Source organism: Acomys russatus, chromosome 2, assembly GCF_903995435.1.
Source record: "Acomys russatus chromosome 2, mAcoRus1.1, whole genome shotgun sequence".
Taxonomy (NCBI): domain Eukaryota; kingdom Metazoa; phylum Chordata; class Mammalia; order Rodentia; family Muridae; genus Acomys; species Acomys russatus.
In genome coordinates this window covers 37,652,693-37,664,745 of record NC_067138.1, presented here as the reverse complement: position 1 = coordinate 37,664,745, position 12,053 = coordinate 37,652,693, and the positions used below count along the sequence as shown (strand labels likewise).

Sequence of the window (12,053 nt, the reverse complement as noted above, 5' to 3'; positions counted from 1 at the left end):
TCCATCAGGCTCGAACCTTAAGATTCGCTATGTGAGTGGCTTGGCTAATTTTACAGCGTTATGGTGCCTCAAGGTTTTCATCTCTCAAATGGGAAGCATACTTTCAGAAATTTCTATTTTGGTGGTTGGTTGTAAACGTAAGGTATGATGCAATGTGGAAAAAACATTAGGCTTTCTTCACATGCATGTTACAATAAAATTTAAACTGGTCATTTTGTTGGTTTGCTTCTTAACTCAGAAATGTGTAGTCAGTGCTCTCTTCGGCAGCACATATACTAAAATTGGAACGATACAGAGAAGATTAGCATGGCCCCTGCGCAAGGATGACACGCAAATTCGTGAAGCGTTCCATATTTTTAATACCTTGTATCCTATCAGATCACCATGCTCTTAGGCTGCAATTCAACAACAACAGAAATAACAAAAAGCCTACACGTATGTGGAAACTAAACAACTCTCTGCTAAATGACACCTGGGTCAGGGAAGAAATAAAGAAAGAAATCAAGGAGTTTCTGAAATTCAATGACAATGAAGAAACAACATAACCAAATTTGTGGGATACATTGAAAGCAGTGCTAAGAGGAAAATTCATAGCACTAAGTGCCTTTAAAAAGAAATTGGAAACATCGCACATAAGCATCTTAACAACACAACTGGAAGCCCTAGAAAAAAAAGAAGCAGAAACACCCAAGAGGAGTAGACGCCTGGAAATAATCAAACTCAGGGCTGAAATTAACAAATTAGAAACTAAGAAAACAGTCCAAAGAATCAACAAAACCAAAAGCTGGTTCTTTGAGAAAATCAACAAGATAGACAGACCACTAGCCAAACTAACTAAAAGGCAGAGAGACAGTATTGAAATCAACAAAATCAGAAATGAAAAGGGAGACATAACAACAGACACTGAAGAAATTCAAAGAATCATAAGATCCTACTTTGAAAGCATATACGCCACAAAATTTGAAAATCTAAGGGAAATGGACGATTTTCTTGAACAATTTCACTTGCCAAAGTTGAATGAAGAACAGATAAACAAGCTAAATAGTCCCATTTCCCCTACAGAAATAGAAGCAATCATCGATGGTCTCCCAACCAAAAAAAGCCCAGGGCCAGATGGTTTCAGTGCAGAATTCTACCAGACCTTTAAGGGCGAGCTAATACCGATACTCTTCAAGCTACTCCAAAAGATAGAAATGGATGGAAAATTACCAAATTCATTCTATGAGGCCATAGTCTCATTGATACCTAAACCTCACAAAGACTCAACAAAGAAAGAGAATTTCAGACCAATTTCTCTTATGAACATAGATGCAAAAATACTAAATAAAATACTTGCAAAACGAATACAGGAACACATCAAAGATATCATTCATCATGACCAAGTAGGCTTCATTCCAGGCATGCAGGGATGGTTTAATATATGGAAATCCATCAATGTAATCCACCATATAAACAAACTGAAAATAAAAAACCACATGATCATCTCCTTGGATGCAGAGAAAGCATTTGATAAAATTCAACACCCATTCATGTTTAAAGTTTTAGAGAGATCGGGGATACAAGGCACTTTCCTCAACATAATAAAGGCTATATACAGCAAGCCAATAGCCAAAATCAAAGTAAATGGTGAGATACTCAAGGAAATTCCTCTCAAATCGGGAACAAGGCAAGGCTGCCCACTCTCTCCATATCTCTTCAATATAGTACTCGAAGTTCTAGCCAGAGCAATAAGACAACAAAAGGAGATCAAGGGTATCCAAATGGGAAAGGAGGAAGTCAAATTATCCCTCTTTGCAGATGATATGATAGTGTACATAAGTGACCCTCAAAACTCCACCAGAGAACTTCTAAAGCTGATAAACACCTTCAGCAAATTGGCTGGATACAAAATTAACTCAAAAAAGTCTGTAGCCTTCCTATACACAAATGACAAGCTTGCAGAGGAAGAAATTAGGAAAACCACACCCTTCACATTAGCCACAAGCAATAAAAAATATCTAGGAGTTACCCTAACTAAGCAAGTGAAGGACTTGTATGAAAAAATTTCAAAACTCTGAAGAAAGAGATTGAAGATGACCTGAGAAGATGGCATGATCTTCCTTGCTCATGGATCGGGAGAATTAACATAGTAAAAATGGCCATCCTACCAAAAGCAATCTACAGATTCAATGCAATCCCTATCAAAATAACTACACAATTTTTTAAAGACATTGAAAGTTCAATTCTGAACTTCATATGGAAAAACAAAAAACCCAGAATAGCTAAAACAATCTTGTACAATAAAAGGTGCTCCAGAGGAATCTCCATACCTGATCTCAAACTGTACTATAAAGCAATAGTAATTAAAACAGCATGGTACTGGCACAGCAACAGGCTGGTTGATCAGTGGAATCGAATCGAAGACCCAGATATGAATCCACACACATATGGTCACTTGATTTTTGACAAAGAAGCCAAATCCATTCAATGGAAAAAGGATAGCATCTTCAACAAATGGTGCTGGTCTAACTGGAGGTCTATGTGTAAACAAATGAAACTGGACCCATATTTGTCACCTTGCACAAAACTCAAATCCAAGTGGATTAAAGACCTCAACATAAAACCAGAGACACTAAGCCACTTAGAAGAAAAAGTGGGAAAGAGCCTGGAACATATTGGCACAGGAGACAACTTCCTGAACAGAACACCAACGGCCCAGGCCTTAATGTCAACCATTAATAAATGGGACCTCATGAGGCTGAGAAGCTTCTGTAAGGCAGGAGACACTGTCAAGAGAACAAAGCGACAGCCTACAGACTGGGAAAAAATCTTCACCAACCCTACATCTGACAAAGGTCTAATATCCAAAATATATAAAGAACTCAAGAAATTAAACACCACCAAACCGAATAACCCAATTGAGAAATGGGGCTTCGAACTAAACAGAGAATTCTCAACAGAGGAGTATCAAATGGCTGAGAAACACTTAAAGAAATGCTCAACCTCCTTAGTCATCAGGGAAATGCAAATCAAAACAACTCTGAGATTCCATCTTACACCCATCAGAATGGCTAAGATCAAAAACTCAAGTGACACCACATGCTGGCGAGGATGTGGGGAGAGAGGAACACTCCTTCATTGCTGGTGGGAATGCAAACTAGTACAGCCACTTTGGAAATCTATCTGGTGCTATCTCAAAAAAATGGGAATAGGGCTTCCTCAAGACCCAGCTATCCCACTCCTTGGAATATACCCAGAAGATGCTCCAGCACATAACAAGAAAATTTGCTCAACCATGTTCATAGCAGCCTTATTCATAATAGCCAGAACATGGAAACAGCCTAAGTGTCCCTCAGTAGAAGAGTGGATAAAGAAACTGTGGTACATATACACTATGGAATACTACTCAGCTATTAAAAACAAGGAATTCCCGAAATTTGTGGATAAATGGATTGAGCTAGAAATGATCATAATGAGTGAGTTAACCCAGAAGCAGAAAGAATCAAATGGTATATACTCACTTATATCTGCATACTAGCCCAAGGGGCATGACCCACGAAAGCCTTCACTTACCAGGAAACTGGGACAGAGGGGAAGGCATCCTATTGGGACTCTAAATGAGAGACGCATGGGAGAATAGCAAAATAAAAGGATACAGATGGTCCTAGAAATCTACAAGTAGAACAATATGATAGGCAGATTTGGGCCCAGGGGTCCCGCTGAAACTAAGGCACCAGCCAAGGACAACACAGGAGGTAAACTTTAAACCCCTTCCCAGATCTAGCCAATGGTCAGAATATTCTCCACAGTTGAGTGGAGAGTGTGATACGACTTTCTCACGTACTCTGGTGCCTCACATTTGACCATGTCCCCTGGAGGGGGAGACCTGGTGGCACTCAGAGGAAGGACAGCAAGTAGCCAAGAAGAGACTTGATACCCTATGAGAATATACAGGGGGACGTAATCCCCCTCAGGAATAGTCATAGGGGAGGGGAATAATGGGAAAATTGGGGCGGGGGGGAAGAATGGGAGGATACAAGGGATGGGATAAACATTGAGATGTAACAAGAATAAATTAATAATAAAAAAAAATAAAAATAAAAAAAATAAAAAAAAAAAAGAAATGTGTAGTCAAATGGTTGCTTATTTAAAATCTAAAAACCATTATTAAGGCCCTCAAAAATTTCTTCAGTGATGGTATGATGCAAAATTGGACACATTTTTTGTAAAATGTATAGCCTTCTAAAGTTGACATTTTAGCAATTATTTCAATTTTTAGAACATTTATTTTATCAATATGTTACTAATTTCCTTTACCATTAAAGTAGCAACATTTAGTAAGACTACCCATTCTGAAGAAGCGTTTGTTAAGCTTGTATTCCTGTGGATGATTTATAAATGTGTGACTATAGATTTGTAGTCTTTATCTTAGATCCTCTGCCTTTTTTCACAATTTAAAATTGTGTGTGTGTGTGTCTGTGGTGTGTGTGTGTGTGTGTGTGTGTGTGTGTGTGTGTGTGTGTGTGTGTGTGTTGCCTGCACTGCACACATGTGTATTTGGAGGTTAGAGGATAACTTCAGTGGCTCCGTTCTCTCTGTCTTCCCTCCCCCAACCATCCCTAGGCTTAGTGGCCAGTGCCTCTGTCTGCTGAGGCATCTCACAGTGCCTCTGTCCGCTGAGGCATCTTACGGGCCCCTCGGATGTTGCCTCATGTTTCACTGTTATATGAATTGCTTGTCTTTCTTTCTTCTGCCCCTGGTGATTTTTTCCTAGGACAACGCAGAAGAGGATCTGATCCTCTGTGCTATTTGTGCCAAAGATCACATTGGCTTGGTCCAGACATAGCCTCACCCTTTCCACATAGGTACACTGCTGGGGTGGAAAAGCAAAGTGCCAAAGGGAGTCAGTGGGAAGCAGGAAGAATGGCTGCAGCTCCCGGGCAGCTGCTCCTCATTTCTCTTGTTGATTCAAGGACACAGCAGGAGGAGGAAGGGGGATAATTTTAAGGCAATTTCCATCTCGTCCTCTTGGGGAGGAAGCCGAGGACTGGATGAGATGCTTGGGAGTCTTGAACCCCATCCTTTATTAGCTCAGCACTGACTTGAAGGACTTGTGGCCCCAGTGTATCCAGGTTCCGGAGTTCCTCCTGATCTGCTCTGGATGAGTCTAACTATACTGCTGTTGCTCTGTTGAGTAGATACGGTGCTAGGGAGTTTACGCAGTTTTGTCACAGCTCTGTGAAATGGCTATTGTTGTTTTTTTTTAATTTTATTAATTTATTCATATTACATCTCGATTGTTAGCCCTTCCCCTGTTTCCTCCCATTCTTCCCTCCCTCCCACTTCCCCCCTTCTCCCCTCCCCTATGTCTGTGATTGAGGGAGACCTCCTCCCCCTATATATGCTCTTAGAATATCGAGTCTCTTCTTAGTAACTTGCTATTCTTCCTCTGAGTGCCGCCAGGCCTCCCCATCCAGGGGACGTGGTCAGAAAAGGGGCACCAGAGTTCGTGTGAGAGTCAGATCTCACTCTCCACTCAACGGTGGAGAATATCATGTTCATCGGCTACGTCTTGGTAGGGGTTCGAAGCTTACTGCCTATATTCTCCTTGGCTGGTGCCTTAGTTTGAGAAGGACCCTAGGACCCAGATCTGCCTGTCATAAAGTTCTTCTTGTAGGTTTCCAGGACCCTGTGGGTCCTACTATTTCCCCATTCCTCCATGCTACTCTCAGCTAAAGTCTCAATAGGATGTCCTCTCTTCTGACCCACTTTCTTGGTAAGTAAAGTTTTTCATGGTACATATCCCTCAGACTAGTGTTTTGATAAAAGTGAGTATATACCATTTGTCTCTTTTTGCTTCTGGGTGAACTCACTCATTATGATAATTTCTAGATCAATCCATTTGTCCACAAATTTCAGGAATTCCTTGTTTTTAATAGCTGAGTAGTATTCCATAGTGTAAATGTACCACAGTTTCTTAGTCCATTCTTCTACTGAGGGACACTTAGGCTGTTTCCATGTTCTGGCTATTATGTATAAAGCAGCTATGAACATGGTTGAGCATATGTCCCTGTTGTGTGGTAGGGCATTTTCTGGGTATATTCCAAGGAGTGGGATAGCTGAATCTTGAGGAAGCCCTATTCTCATTTTTCTGAGAAAGCGCCAGATAGCTTTCCAAAGTGGTTGTACTAGTTTGCATTCCCACCAGTAATGAAGGAGTGTTCCTCTCTCTCCACATCCTCGCCAACATGTGGTGTCATTTGACCTCATGAGGCTGAGAAGCTTCTGTAAGGCAGGAGACACTGTCAGTAGAACAAAGCGACAGCCTACAGACTGGGAAAAGATCTTCACCAACCCTTCATCTGACAAAGGTTTAATATCCAAAATATGTAAAGAACTCAAGAAATTAAACACCACAAAACCAAACAACCCAATTGCAAAATGGGGCTTGGAACTTAACAGAGAATTCTCAACAGAGGAGTATCAAATGGCCAAGAAAACTTAAAGAAATGCTCATCCTCACTAGTCATCAGAGAAATGCAAATCAAAACGACACTGAGATTCCATCTTACACCTATCAGAATGGCTAAGATCGAAATGGCTATTGTAATTTCTTCATCAGTAAGCACATCATTTGAGCTCAGAATTTAATCAACTTGCCTAAGCCAAATACCTACTACAAGAGAACTTCAATTACCCTAAACCGAAGAACTAGACTGAAACTCGGTACTGAATGTCCCCAAATTCTCCTTATGCACAAAGTTCCCGAAGTCCATGGAAGCCAACATTGGCAGTTGCACATTCACTGTTAACAGGGAAATTTCTGAGGCTCTCAGAGCCTCTACTTAAACAGAGTTTCCAAGGGGAGGTTGTCACCCAAATCAAGCTTTTCTCTTATGCTTGGCTACTCAAGTACTCACAAAGCAATTTTTACTCCTCTATTGTATATTTCAGAGAATATTGATTTAATAGCATCTCCCACTGCTTCCTCACAATTACATTCCATTTTTGTAATGTCTCAAAGGGGTTCAATTTCAAAGTTATGCCAATGAGATGCTTCTTTTGGTTGTAGTCTCTAGATTCCTGTGCTCATCAGCCTATAGGCAGATGTGTGAAATGGAAAGAAATTCTATCTATGTGTAGGTCCTACACCAAATAATGTATCTGGTATACAGTATGCAGTGTTGGATACTCCAGGACTGATGTTTAGGAAGAAAATGTGGGCATACACTTTTTTTCTTCTCCCTCACTCACTGAACTACTTTTGCCATATTCTATACTACACATGTCCCAATGGCTAAACTAGTTCATATTAAGTCATTGAACTCCATCAAGAAGCAGTAATGGGGGCTTGGGTGATGCTGACTCTGGGTATTTGTGTCACAGAGTGTGAGAAGTGAGGTCTGATGGCATGGCAACACATTTTGAAAGCTAGCACCCAGTTAGAAAATGACCAGTGCTCGCTTCCATGGGATCATGAAATGACAGCCTCTCTTTCATTAGGGCTCATCCTCTGTGGTGCTCAGACTTACTGATTCATAGCATGTGTTCATTGTCCTACTGAAATGCAGGAAGGGAAACTTATACTTTTCTCTAAGTTCTCCTTTGGTTTTTTTTTTTTTTTTTTTACTTCTTCACAAGATAAGAATCAAAATCTTATTAGTTCAAGGTCTTCTATTAATATTTGGAATAAGCAGGCAGACTTGTGAAAGGTTCTAGAAACCTTTCAATTGCCATTAGCTAATCAGAACCGTTGTTCAGTGATCATTATCTTTTATTAAATGACCACTGAATCAGAAGGTTCATACTGCTATTCAATTAAAATGTAGAATAGCCAGAAAGGACTCAATAGCACACAGAGCGGCAGCAACATGACCCAGGGAAGCAGCCATTACCCAGATGTAATTGACCACTTAAGAACTTAAGTTAACTTCTCGATGCTGCCACTTATTCCCCTGATGTTATTTCTAAAGGTTTTTCCTACAGAAAGAACACTCTTACAAACAATATCCCCTGTAATAGGGTATTCAAGATAAAATATATGCATGGGGTTTAAAAAATTCCATCAAGGCGAACTGCTGTTTCCCATTGTCATTTATAAGGGATCCACAGGCTATCCCATGGAATGGGATGAGGAAGGGTATAACAACAGGGACACAGGGCAGGATCAGTAAAGGGTTTTACTTTGAATAAAAATGAATTTATATGTGTGCTTAGTCTCATGCAACTGAGTGAAAAAAATCAAGGCATTTGATGGCAAAATGAGAATGTTAGTTCTTCAGATAACTCATATGTAACAGGGATAATGTTTGGCTATTACTTTGGCTCCCCCAAGTTGAAACAATTCTCTTCTGAATTTTTCTGTTATTGGTATTGCTCCCTAGAAGGTAGAAAGAACCTAAGTGTACCAAGAGAGGATGGACTAGCCAACAAAGAGTTAAGTTTTCTATAAGAAAGAGAAACACAGTTAAATACTACATCACAAATTACCATTTTTATGTTACCACCCCACCATGACTTTAGCACTAAGCCTGCTCCATCTTCACACCCTCATTAGGATATAATGCATATTCATGGTCCTGATTATATAGCCACTTTCTTGACTTGTTTTAATTGTGCATAAAGACACTGTGACAGGAGACCTGACCTTTTCAAGATCATTTTCTCTCCATTGCTTTTCACAAAGCTATTAACTTGTCTCCTTCCCAAAGATTGCAATAATTTATTTCCCATTAATAAAAAATTCCTGGTGCCATGCAAATTAAAATTTATTCAGCAAATAGAATTCTTTGGATTATTTTCTAATGGCTTTAAATACTTCCAGCTTAGGAAGAAAAATAATATTAATGGGTGCAGACTGAGTGGATAATTGCATACATTGGAGAAAAAAATGGATATACAACCAACGCTTTAGCATACCTCATATCAATTACCCAGAAGACATACTCTACTTCTTTTTTTCAAGAAATATATTAAATAATTTATTTCAGTGGGTATTATTAGGACCTTGAAATTATCCCTATTATTTTAAAAGCTCAGCTTATGTGTATAAACAACGCATGTTGGTAAGAAAACCAGCTCGAGTTAAGGAAATACTTGTCGGTGTAAATGAGCTTATTTAAGGGGTCACTTAGGTAAAGTGGTGGCTGGAGTGTGACATAACGTAAGGACAGAAATTACATATGGGAATTACATTTCTTTCTTGCTAAGTGGTGCCTATCTTTCTTTTTGCAATCGACAGCATTCCAGGAGAGAACTTAATTTGTGGAGGATATTCATTTCTGACCAATTTTCCTTTCAAGAGATATATCTTCATTAGGCTACGTCTGCTTCCTCCTTTTCCTTGTAGTTTATGTTAACATGATGAGACTGAGATATTAAGATGTATATATATATACAAATGTTTCAGACCTCAAATGCCGTGGCTTACATGCAGCTACTGTTAAAGTATGTAAAATGTATTAAAATACCCTCACCGCCTGCATGAAGGATGACGTTCCAATGTAGAGCCGTCATAACCATAACTCCTTCATCTTCTTGGCATACAGAGTACACTGGACATGAGGGACTAGAGAGAGAATCAAAGAGAATGTTGGTGGGTTGAAGCGTTGCAATTCCAACCAAGCTCTTTGACTGTTTCCTTTGCAGCCTAGGAAGCTAGAAAATGAGGGGCAGGTGAGTAATCGAGTTAATCTACCTACCAGGCATTTATTTTTCTTTCAAGTGGGAAACTTTGTTATTGTGTGATCGGAGAGACTCGTCGCTTCTGTCCATCGTCCCCAAATGAAAAGGGAAACAAGAAGGGGTGTTTGGGTCCCCTAGAGGCTAAAGTGAGATTTTACCCACAGTGCATCAGATCCACGGCATCAGCCCTCAAGACAGGTATGGCAGGTGAGGAAACTCAAGGCCCAGAAAATACAATGTTTTGTTCAGGACTGTAAGGCAATAAACTCAAGAGCTAAGACTTAACCCCAAATTTGTGGTCCCTTTTAAGTGACTGACAATTTAGTTCCAATCTCCTAGATTATCAGCTTTGGTAAGAAGGGCATGTGCTGGGCTCCAGAGAACAGCCAACAACCTCTGCTGGCAGTTTGGGCTCCCAGAACTTGGACATTGGGTGCTGCTGGTATCCAGTGGGTGGAGGGTTCGGGTTCTGATAAGCATTCTATAATTCGCAGGGAAGCCTTGTACAACCAAAACTAATGCAAAACTTCATTGCTGTCATTGTTTAATACAAAAGGAAGCCAACAAAAAGAATTTTCTAAATAAAATACTTCACGGAGACTTGCAATTTTAGCCTGATTGGAAAGTAATGGTTATGATTGTGAAAAGAAGAAGAAGAAGAAGAAGAAGAAGAAGAAGAAGAAGAAGAAGAAGAAGAAGAAGAAGAAGATCAAAGGCAATAAGATGAGGCAGAAAATAAAGGCAAAATTTGTCCAGGAAAAAAAAAGTGAATTTTAGCTCATGAAATAAGAATAAAAGAATAAGAAGGAAAGGTTTTTTTTTAATGGGAGAAAAGAAGCTAAAATATACAGCAGATGAAATAAAACCTTAAAATATGTTCCCAAAAATTGAAACTAAAGATGATGTGACTCACCAGACACCTAGAAAATGATGTTGGTTATGGTAGAAATGAAGATAGTTAATGTATGCTAATGTATTCTGTGTGATGACAGGCAAGAAACTTAACACACACACACACACACACACACACACACACACACACACACACTTAATGTTTTAAAAAAATCAAACAAGGAGAGAGAGGGGTAGGAATAATAAGGTGACCAGGACAGGGAAGAGGGGAAAACCATCTTCAGTAAATGGATGTGAAGTTCAAAAAGGAATCCATGAGGTGGGGTTGATCTCCGTTTTAAAACTTTAAAACTTCTTATGCATTGCAATCACTTTGGCTGGGAATATGCTCTATCCTGCTTAATTACTGTAACAAAAATAGGTGCTACAGAATATTCTGTTCTTATCAAACTTAAGGTAGTTTTAGGATTTTCAATTTTAATTTGTAAATTTAAATTAACAAGGATTAATTAAAATCTGTGTATATGAGTATGTATCTATGTGTCTGTGTACTAAGGCAGATCTAGTCTTGTTAAAAGAAAAGCATTTTCTAAAATATATACCCTCCTGGAGATAGCTATATGGTATGGAGATGGCTTCTCAGTGGGTAAATTCCCATGCTTCAAAAGCGTGAGCCACCTGCATTCCTATCCTGACTACCCACATAGAAGCCAGGCACAGAAGCACTGCTGTGGCACTGGGGTTGGAGACACTTTCTGGCCAGCAGAATTAGCTACAGTTTCAGCCAGGAGATGCTGTCTCAAAAAGTAAGGCAGGACATGATGAGAAATGGATGAGAAAGATATCCAGTATCAACTTCTGGCCTTCACATGTATGCATGCATCTGCACACACATGCTGGTATGTACACTGTACACGTGCACATGTATATCCTTCATTCAACCAACATTGCTTACCTATCAAGTGCAGCCTAGGAACAAAGGCTGATGAAAGACAGAAATTGAGGAGTCAGTGCTGAGAGGAGGATGGGAAGCCATCATCTCTAGCTCTGATCGACTCTTAACACCGTACACTCTCCCAGATGTGTTCAGGCATCCTTTTGCCACTTGATAAAGTAGGATAGTAACTAAGATAATAAACCATGACAATAATACCTATAACATATAACTAATATAGTATAGGTTCTGATGACAGCAAGTGGGTACCCTGACCAACCAAAACAGACACACTTCTAAACTACCCATATTAAAGTGGGTAAAGAGAAGCAAGCAGCCATTTACTTCCCTGAAGATCAGAGGAATACCAGAGGTGCTGTATCTAAACTTGGTCCAATCACCCACTTCTTCTGGGTCTCCACTCACATTCAAATCTCCCAACTTAGCCTTGAAGATGAAGATTTTCAATGTTTGACCTTTGGTGGACATTCTGGCTAGTGCTTATACCTTAAATAGAACCAATATCTACAAGGTCATAAAAATCCATTCCTTGCATTAAGGTTTTTTTTTTAACATGACACTCCTGTATCATTCTGTGGCCCTG

General features: G+C 39.6%; 1 non-coding gene across 1 annotated transcript; it reads left to right on the top strand.

The window, feature by feature from the left end:
- Positions 1 to 251: 251 nt before the first annotated feature.
- Positions 252 to 358, top strand: LOC127208069 (U6 spliceosomal RNA). The gene has a single exon (XR_007833055.1). It is a non-coding gene; the product is annotated as a U6 spliceosomal RNA (small nuclear RNA).
- Positions 359 to 12,053: the final 11,695 nt, after the last annotated feature.